At 41.3% G+C, this 8,336-nt stretch overlaps 1 protein-coding gene across 1 annotated transcript in view; it reads right to left on the bottom strand.

The window, feature by feature from the left end:
* The window catches only part of casz1 (castor zinc finger 1), a 176,297-nt gene that overhangs the window by 105,687 nt on the left and 62,274 nt on the right, over window positions 1–8,336 (bottom strand). The gene's annotated exons all lie outside the window — the stretch shown is intronic.

The following is an 8,336-nucleotide window of genomic DNA, read 5'->3' as shown; positions in this document are numbered from 1 at the left end:
TATAAACAGAGATGGCTCAAATATCAGGTAAGGATGCCATTCTAGCCCAGTGTTTCACATGAAAAAGCACTTGGCATAAAAAGAGCTTCGCTGGCACTGCCTCCACTATCACAAATAGATAATGTATCACTGTAAGCCAAATAACAGGCCTAGGAGCAGACCTGAGAGATCTCTAATAATGACTGGGATGCTATGATACTGATAAACAGATTCAAAGCCTCTGTGTTGCTACAGTACAATTGACAAAGGGGACTACCGTATAGACACAGGTTATTCCAGCATTATTTGAGGATGTGTATGTGTCAGTCGGTACCTTTTCTTTAGCACTTGTGCCTTTACAGTATGTGGGCCTTTCTCCCCTGCACCTCACTGGTTCCACTCATCTCTCTGACAACTGGGCTTCCGTCACAGACAGGATTAACTCCCAACATGTTCAACATGATCCAAAAGTGTAAAAACTGTCGAAGAGCCCTTTAATCTGCCTATGGAACAAAGCCTTTTGTACAAGGGCTAACCTGACCTTGTCACTCTGAGTTAAACTTCTTGTCTATTCGACAATATAAAGCCCTCGCAAGGCCTTCTCCCCCTCCCTCTCTCCCTCCCTCTTTCCCTCCCCCCCTCTGTGTCTCTCCCTCTCCCTTTGCCCATGACTGGGCCTGTGTTGCAGCACCAAATGCTGTGGTAATCCCTGTCTCTCTGAGATGGCCAATAGTAAATCCGAGCCCTCAGTAAACCAATCTCAGAGTTTTTTATCTTGATTTATTAGATTACCAGTCCTGGGTCCCTGAGTCCCTGCTACACATACTAATCCTAATCGGAATAGACAAGTATTAGCCCAGTTCAAGGGGAGCTAAACTGTGACTGTGGCCAACTTTCAGTGCAAGGGCAGCTACAGGCTTATAGGCCTGGTGTGTGTTTTTATCCGTTGTCTTTTTTTCTTCTTTTACATTAGGAGAGTGAGTGTGTAATTAAATACATCAATCCTGACACACCAACCCTCAAAAGGCCTACAACCACTGAACCCCGTCCAGTTTGCCTTTTCTCCCCCAGTACAATGAAGTTACTGAGCCAAGCCCAATCATTTGTATCTTCCTCTGATTTTTAACTACGAGCAACGAAATATGAAAAGAGAGTCCTGTTGAAAACATTTGCAATAATTAATTTTACATCTGACTGAATTTAAGCAGTGTCAAATCAGGAGTAAGCAGGGTTAGCTCATTCCCTTTGGTCTGAAGAATGTTCCAAACAGTAAATCTAAATCATTTCTTATCTATGACCTGGAAGTATAACAACAGGGGAGGGAGAAAGAGAAAGTGGGGGTTAAAAATTCCAAAAGAATAGCTATGATTTGATTGTCTTGAATCGCAATATGTTTATGATATTTTCAACACTGATAACCTAGATGTAGATTATTAGTCTCATGTACCATTTTCAACCAGTCCTGTTGAATATGTGAATATGAATTGGCATGAGGAGAGGCTGGACTGAGTCCATGTGACACATGAAGCCTGGGCTGGAGAACATTCAGAAGTGTCTGCTTGTACACTAATGCTGGTGGCAGCTGTTAGCCTGCCAAAAAGTGCAGTAGCAGCAGCAAGGATATCCTGAAATACTATTGAAAACCGCTAAACCTCCTCCTGGCTGATGTAAAGTTATACTGCTGCTCGGCGCCAGCGCAGTCAATCACTGATCAATCTGGGAAAGTTAAAAATGGAGCAGAGGCCATGGTCCTCCAGCTGCAGTTTTTCATCTGAGAAAGGTGAAATGGCTTTTCAGAGTAAAACATGTGATTTTGTATGTATGTACACAGTGTGTGTGTGTGCGTGTGCGTGTGCGTGTGCGTGCGTGCGTGCGTGCGTGCGTGTGTGTTTGTGTGTGTGGCATTACAACAATACGGTTGTGGCCTCTGCCCGCTGCCCTCAGGGTGACAGAGGGAGCTATGGGAGATGTGACAGCCATGTCTGCTGCCTGTATGTGTTTGTTTGCCCCTGAAAATGAGACACTGGTTTCACCACAGCCCCCTGGGCATGTTTATCTCAGCCTCCACTGCATGTCCACCATTTGATACAAGGAGGAAGTCCACCTGATAATAATAGGTCCATTGACATGGAGATACTGTCCAGATTCTTATAGAACATGCAAAACCAATGGAATCTCATTGCATATTTGTTATTTCACTAATGCTGGAGTTATAGATCACTAGGATTATATTGTTATGGCTAAACAAATAGGTTTTGCTCATGACGTTGTATGATGTTCCATAAGAACAGAACTAACTAACTAACTAAAATACAGCACATTACATTAACACGGTAAGAAATATAAAATATATTCATAACATATATTTCAGGCCTTCATAATTCATACCGGGTGTTCATAAATACAGCTGTCACTGGCCTATGTTTTTAATTGATGACAAAGCATTTACAAACATTTATATAATCCTTATGTACAATTGGCTTGTGTAGTGCCCTTCAACTCAAGTCATTAAGTGTACTTTGCAAGGAATATTCATTTCCTTAGGTAGACCTTGTCAGCCTTGTGACCCAATCCATATCTGTTCTGTCCTGTCTGCCCTCCCCGGTCTCTCCCCCTTTTCTGTAAGTGGGAGATATTTCAACAGCCTATCAGTTTCCCTTTAAAGCTGCTGGTATATGCAGGAAAGGCGCCCATGTAGGGTCACTGATTCTCCTCTGCGAGTCCCTCTTTGATTCAACTGTGAGCCCAGTTAAATGCATGTACATTGCTCCTGTTCTCTCTTCCACTGATTTACTGATTAATGCTCCAATAATCATATATAAGAGGGGAATTCCCCAAATATCATTTTAGAGATGAGGCTTTATTTCTAAAGGGCCAAACAGTTGAGTGAAAAGGGGGTCATTATTTTGAGAAAACAAAAGTTCTAAGACAAGGTCCTAAGGCCAGTTTATAGGTCCTAGAGACACACCTTAAGCCAAGAATCTTGACAATTACATGCGTGTATGCAGCCCACAGTCGAATCCAGTCTGCTACCAAATAATCTGAATCAGATAATTTCCATGGAGAGACGTGGAGAGAGGGAAGGCGAGCAGCTGCTTAAATGTGCGGAAGGTAGGAGGAGGTTAAAAGGAGTCAATGGAGGCTAAAGAGACAGCAGGTCTACCGATGACAGAAAGAGTGGCCAGGGACTGCAGTTCAGGACTTCTGGAAACCACATCAAACAGGCCATGGAATGCTGCCAAGACGAACACACACCAACTGTTGCAAAAAAGGAGGGAGAAAAAAGAGGGAGGGAGAGAGAGAAAAAAAGAACAGGGTAAAGAGAGAGATGAGGGAGATAGAGATAGAAAGAGAGAGGCAGAGGCTTATAGAAGGAGGGAGAGAGACAGAGAGAGCAGGAGAGGGAGGGGGAGAAAGGGGGACTCGTGGTGGTGATGGTGGTGGCGTGTAGTTATGGGAAACACAAACGGCCCATGCCTCACTGCTCCAGTCAATCTAGTCCCACAATCAATCCAGCAGCCGCGCTACAGGCAGGCCCCACTCTCAGGCCTATCAGAGCTGAGCCACTTGTTCAGAGGAGCACCTGACTAATACCCACTACAATGTCACTTCTATATTTGTGTCCTGCTAATCTGCTCTCCGGGCTCCAATCTTTTCCACTTTCTCGCAAATTTATCACTAGACCGAAAGGCCGGTGCCAGATCCTAAGTGCCTCACCCTTTTAAATTAAACAGTGGCATTTGTGATAAAGCCACTAAATTCCTTATCTAACTGCTCTGAAGAGTCTTTCAAGGCAAAGTGTCACTTTTCCTAAACCGGAGCGCTCATGACGCCATACGCCCGCTGCCCCCCACACAGCTTTTCTGTCCTCTGTTTGAAGGAGAGAATGGGGGTCAAAAATAGAACAAAGCACATTGCAGAACAGACAGCTATTTTTTGTCTAAGTGGATTTGTGATAATGGCCAACTAACAACTAACATGGGCAGTTTATTTGGTTGTCATCCTATCCTTGATTTATATATAACTGTGTTCAACTCACTTTGAACATGATCAACTGGCTAAATTAATCTACAGTATAACTTAAGAAATATGTTACAGAAAGTAATGCACTTTATATGAATGAATGATGGCTGTCAAAAATGTTAGCAAAATGATACTGTACATATGGTAGGCTTCCATTCTACTGTTAGGGTTAGCTTTACACACAATGAGATTTGTGTATAGAACATCACTTATAAAAGCTGAGCATTGGAAAGACTTCAGTGAGATACTTTGTTGTGCTTCCCTACCAATAATGCAGGGTGTCATTCATTTATTGAACCAGGTGATGTGTCTAGATAAGCTTGAGGCAATGACAGAAGATGTCTTTCTGTGTTCCTCATAAGTAGTCAATCCCATGTCATTTTCCCTAATCTAATACAGTTACATCTAAGTAAAAGTGTTTAAAAATCTTCATCACAACATATCAACCCAAATCAGTAGGTTAGACGTTGTTTAAGAGTTGAGTTGTGTGTGTTAGTGTCAGCTAGGGTTATGGTGTCCTCTCTGCAGAACCACAGTAACACTGGCTTGTCAATAAATTTCTTGTTCGCTGGCTTTCCATTGCAGATTCATTACCTAATATGGCACCGCCTGCATTCTGGGTTATTTTGAGTATGTGTGATAATACTCACTCTCTAACCTTGTCCCTCTTTATAGATTCCAACATTAGGCGAGCTGGAGGCTCTCAGAGTGTGGCATACTGTATTTGTCGGAAGCAACAGAGCCGCAGCAGGTCAAAAGTACTGTAATTGATTCCACTTGTATGGTACTCTGTGTACTTTTGCTGGAATTTAATGTTACAGAATTTGTCAGTGGAATATGCTACAGTACAAGGCATGTGTTATGTAACATTCAATAAACATGTTAAGACTATGAATAGTGTCCAGTGCTATTAGTGAAGAGTAGGAGAATATTTTTTGATACTACATACCTTTAGCAGTCTTGCAATAACTTGCTGGTCAAACTCCTTTCATTCAAACAGCTTAACTATGATACTAGTAAAGTATCTACTTTATTTAGGGCTGTATCATGTCTCATTTCAATGCTAGTACTTGTGCTCCTTGCCTCAGTGTTGTTTTTAGACCTTTTCTTCAGTTTCTAATCTAGTTTTGATATGGTGTGATGTGACTTCCTACTCCTGCCCGTTCCATTGTTTTTCCACTTTTTTGAGGAATGAGGTTAAAACAAACTGTTCCTATGTAGAAGGTCAAAAAACATTGTTAAGAAACTTTGAAAAAATTAGACTAAAGGTAATGGTATGTGACCCACAGGGCATTCCTGTCCCAAAGCGAGGCCCTCTAAACTGACTGGTGGAGTAGAAATACAATGAGCAGTCTCTATAATTAAGAGGAAAAATCTTCCGTTTGACACTCTGGTCTCCTCGCAGCAATACTCCCTTAATCTTGGTCTCTGGTGTTTATTTATCAGTTTGGAAACTTCTACGCCGAAGGACTCCTTGATTATTTAGACAAGACACAGGAGTATTTCCTGGGCCAACAGTGAAATCTCCAATGCAGAGCTCTAAGCAGGTAGTTTGCTTAATGCTTGACCCTTGACCTCTCCTGGGTAATAATGCCTCCATATCTACCCTCACACACGTAGCAGAACAGCACAATCAAATATTCAGATTCCTGTGAGGCAGTCACAAAGCACAGGGAAACACTCGCAAACAAACTGGGCTGATACACAAAGCCTTTTTCTCTGTAGTAAATAATTGAATGTGTTTAAAATATATTACTTTTTTTTTATATTGGGGGCGATGGGGGGTTATACAAAATGTAAGATACCAAGACAACTATATCCTCACATGTCTAGTTTATATGAGATAATATTTCTGTTCTAGTCAAATCAGAGAACAAAAACACAAATGTCCACAGAGCAACCAGTCTCTGACCCTTTCTAAGATATTCCACTCTCTTCCTTTTTTCATTGATTTTTTTCCTAAGAGGAAGCAGAGGACTAGATTGCCCTCTGGTTAAGATTTCCAGCATTTTCCATTTTCTTCATTTTTTTCACACACGTCATCTCAGCTGTTCCCCCCCTTTAGTCACATTGGTTTCACACGATTCACAAAAATATGCCAGAAAGTCGTGAAAACAGCAACTGCAAGCTGAGATCTGCATGCAAAAATAAAAGGCTCAGAATAGATGAATAAAATCTCTGTTATCCAGCTGTCCTCCTTAAATCACTCCCAACCCCTTCAACAAGTGGTCACAGGCCAGGGCAAATCAGACTATTTCAATAGCACTAGAGAACCACAAAAGAAGTTTCTGTTAGATTCCTCAACTAATTGCCTAAGTTTTACAAGTGAAAACTGGGCTGATTCTGTATCTTTGGAAATAATTACAGTATGCCTTTGTATCATCCTTCCTGTTGGAGAAATACTGCTCTGCATTCCTAGTAGAGAACAAGGGCATTGGAAAGGGGAAATGGGGAGTTTTGCTCTCTCAGTTAGAAAACAACAGTATTTCTCACAGCTTTAAGGGGAAGGTGTTAGAGAAGGGTCAGTTTAAGCCAGTGGAGCGAACACATCCACAGAAGCACTGTTCAAACCTTATCTCATACAGTAAGTATATACAGTATAGCTAAACACAAGGTAACATACTGTAATCTCCTTGGTTTCTTTTTTATGTTTTGTTTAGGTTTGAATCCCACAAATACACAGCCTGCTAGAGTCATTGTTTTTTAGTGTTGGCAAAGCTGCTTCAGTTTCTGTGGAGCAGTCCTTAACACTTCATCTCTGAAGGCCTGAACGTATAGTCGCAGCCACAGAGCAGTCAGGAGCATAAATTATCAGTGTTATTTAACATGTGCTACTAAAGGGTTGCCAGATTTCAAACCAGCTGTTAAAATTAGAGCATTTAGCTGTTTTGGAAATTGATCAAATAAGTCCTGAGTGAGAGCTCCCAATGCAGTTGCTATCAAAAATTACACCAAACTCCAAATCTTTGGTAAAAGGGTCAATGATGTTAGTGTCAGATGTGTGATGAGAAAGGATCAAAATAATCATGCCTTTTGTGAACTGTATTGCCAACCCATCAAGGCCAAAGTGGGGTGAAACTTTTGGCACTCATACAGTACTGTGGTCGTTTGTTGAGGAATAAAATAATTAAACAATGTGTACCATATTTGGGTGGGTTTAAAACGTCTTCATAATATGTCTAAATATTATTATTATTTGTATTATTTAAATAAGTAAATGGCAAATAAATAAATACTGTATCTTCCAAGTCAAGCATTGCTTTATAAACCTTGAAGAGATACGCATTGTCTTTTGCATATATTTTTCAGTATAGCTCTACTGATTCCTAGCAGATGTACAGTATGGGGGGGAAAGACAACAGCTGAGAACAGCCATGATGACCATGATGACCACATACCATGATGTACTGCAATACTGATCTGATGTATAAAAAAGTCATAACAAAATCCAACTGCTTTGTTAAGGTGCTTTCAGACTGTGCTGAAATGCATTGTGCAGGCAGTCATCCCATCCACCTACAGTACACAGAGCTAAGGGGGTGTTAGGGAGTGCAGTGGTCAGACTCACCAAGCCAATAAATCCACAGCCAGTCAGGGAATGGTCTCTCAAAGCCTCACAATCAGCCACCAGATAAATGGTATTTTGTGCTGACTGCATTGTCTCCTGTCTCTGTGTTCTGGTAATCTAATGTGTTCAACATGGTCTTGGTCACCTTGACTTTGGTTGCCATAGTGCTGAACACAAACATATCCCCACCCAGAAATCAACCAAATAAGGCTTGGGGGGAAAATCTCATAATCAGAAGGCTCAAAGGAAGACTGGAATATACCGTAAAATACAGTGTATAGGTCACACCTACTGTACTGTTTTTTAATGTGTACAGTACGTGCTAGGGAAAGGTTATTGTTGACACAGACCAGTTAATTAGGATAAAGGGATCATTGTGCTAAGCTAAACTATTGTTAACTCAAAGAATTATAATTTCATAGGCATCAACCAAAATAAATTGAAGTTCTTTAGAATAGAGAATTCTTTCAGGACAAGTCTGTTTGTATTGAAAATGACCTTTAAACACTTTCCTCCAACACGGAGGAACCAGGCTACAAGAAGGCAGCCGTCCTGTCTAGCTGTCGACCCCAGCAGATGTGAGTTCTGAAGAGTTCAAAAGAATTCTGCATGGGGGCAATTCCATTTACATAATCCTCCAGATATATTCCCCTGCAACCTAATCAAATTATTCACAAGTCTAGCCCCTAACCATGTAGACTCCACGATACACAGCCTTTCCATTACCAGCCCCGGTCCCTTAATCGTATCGAACCAACCAATGTCA

Source organism: Argentina silus, assembly GCF_951799395.1.
Source record: "Argentina silus genome assembly, chromosome: 8".
Classification (NCBI taxonomy): Eukaryota; Metazoa; Chordata; class Actinopteri; order Argentiniformes; family Argentinidae; genus Argentina; species Argentina silus.
This window is presented reverse-complemented; position numbering and strand designations above follow the sequence as displayed.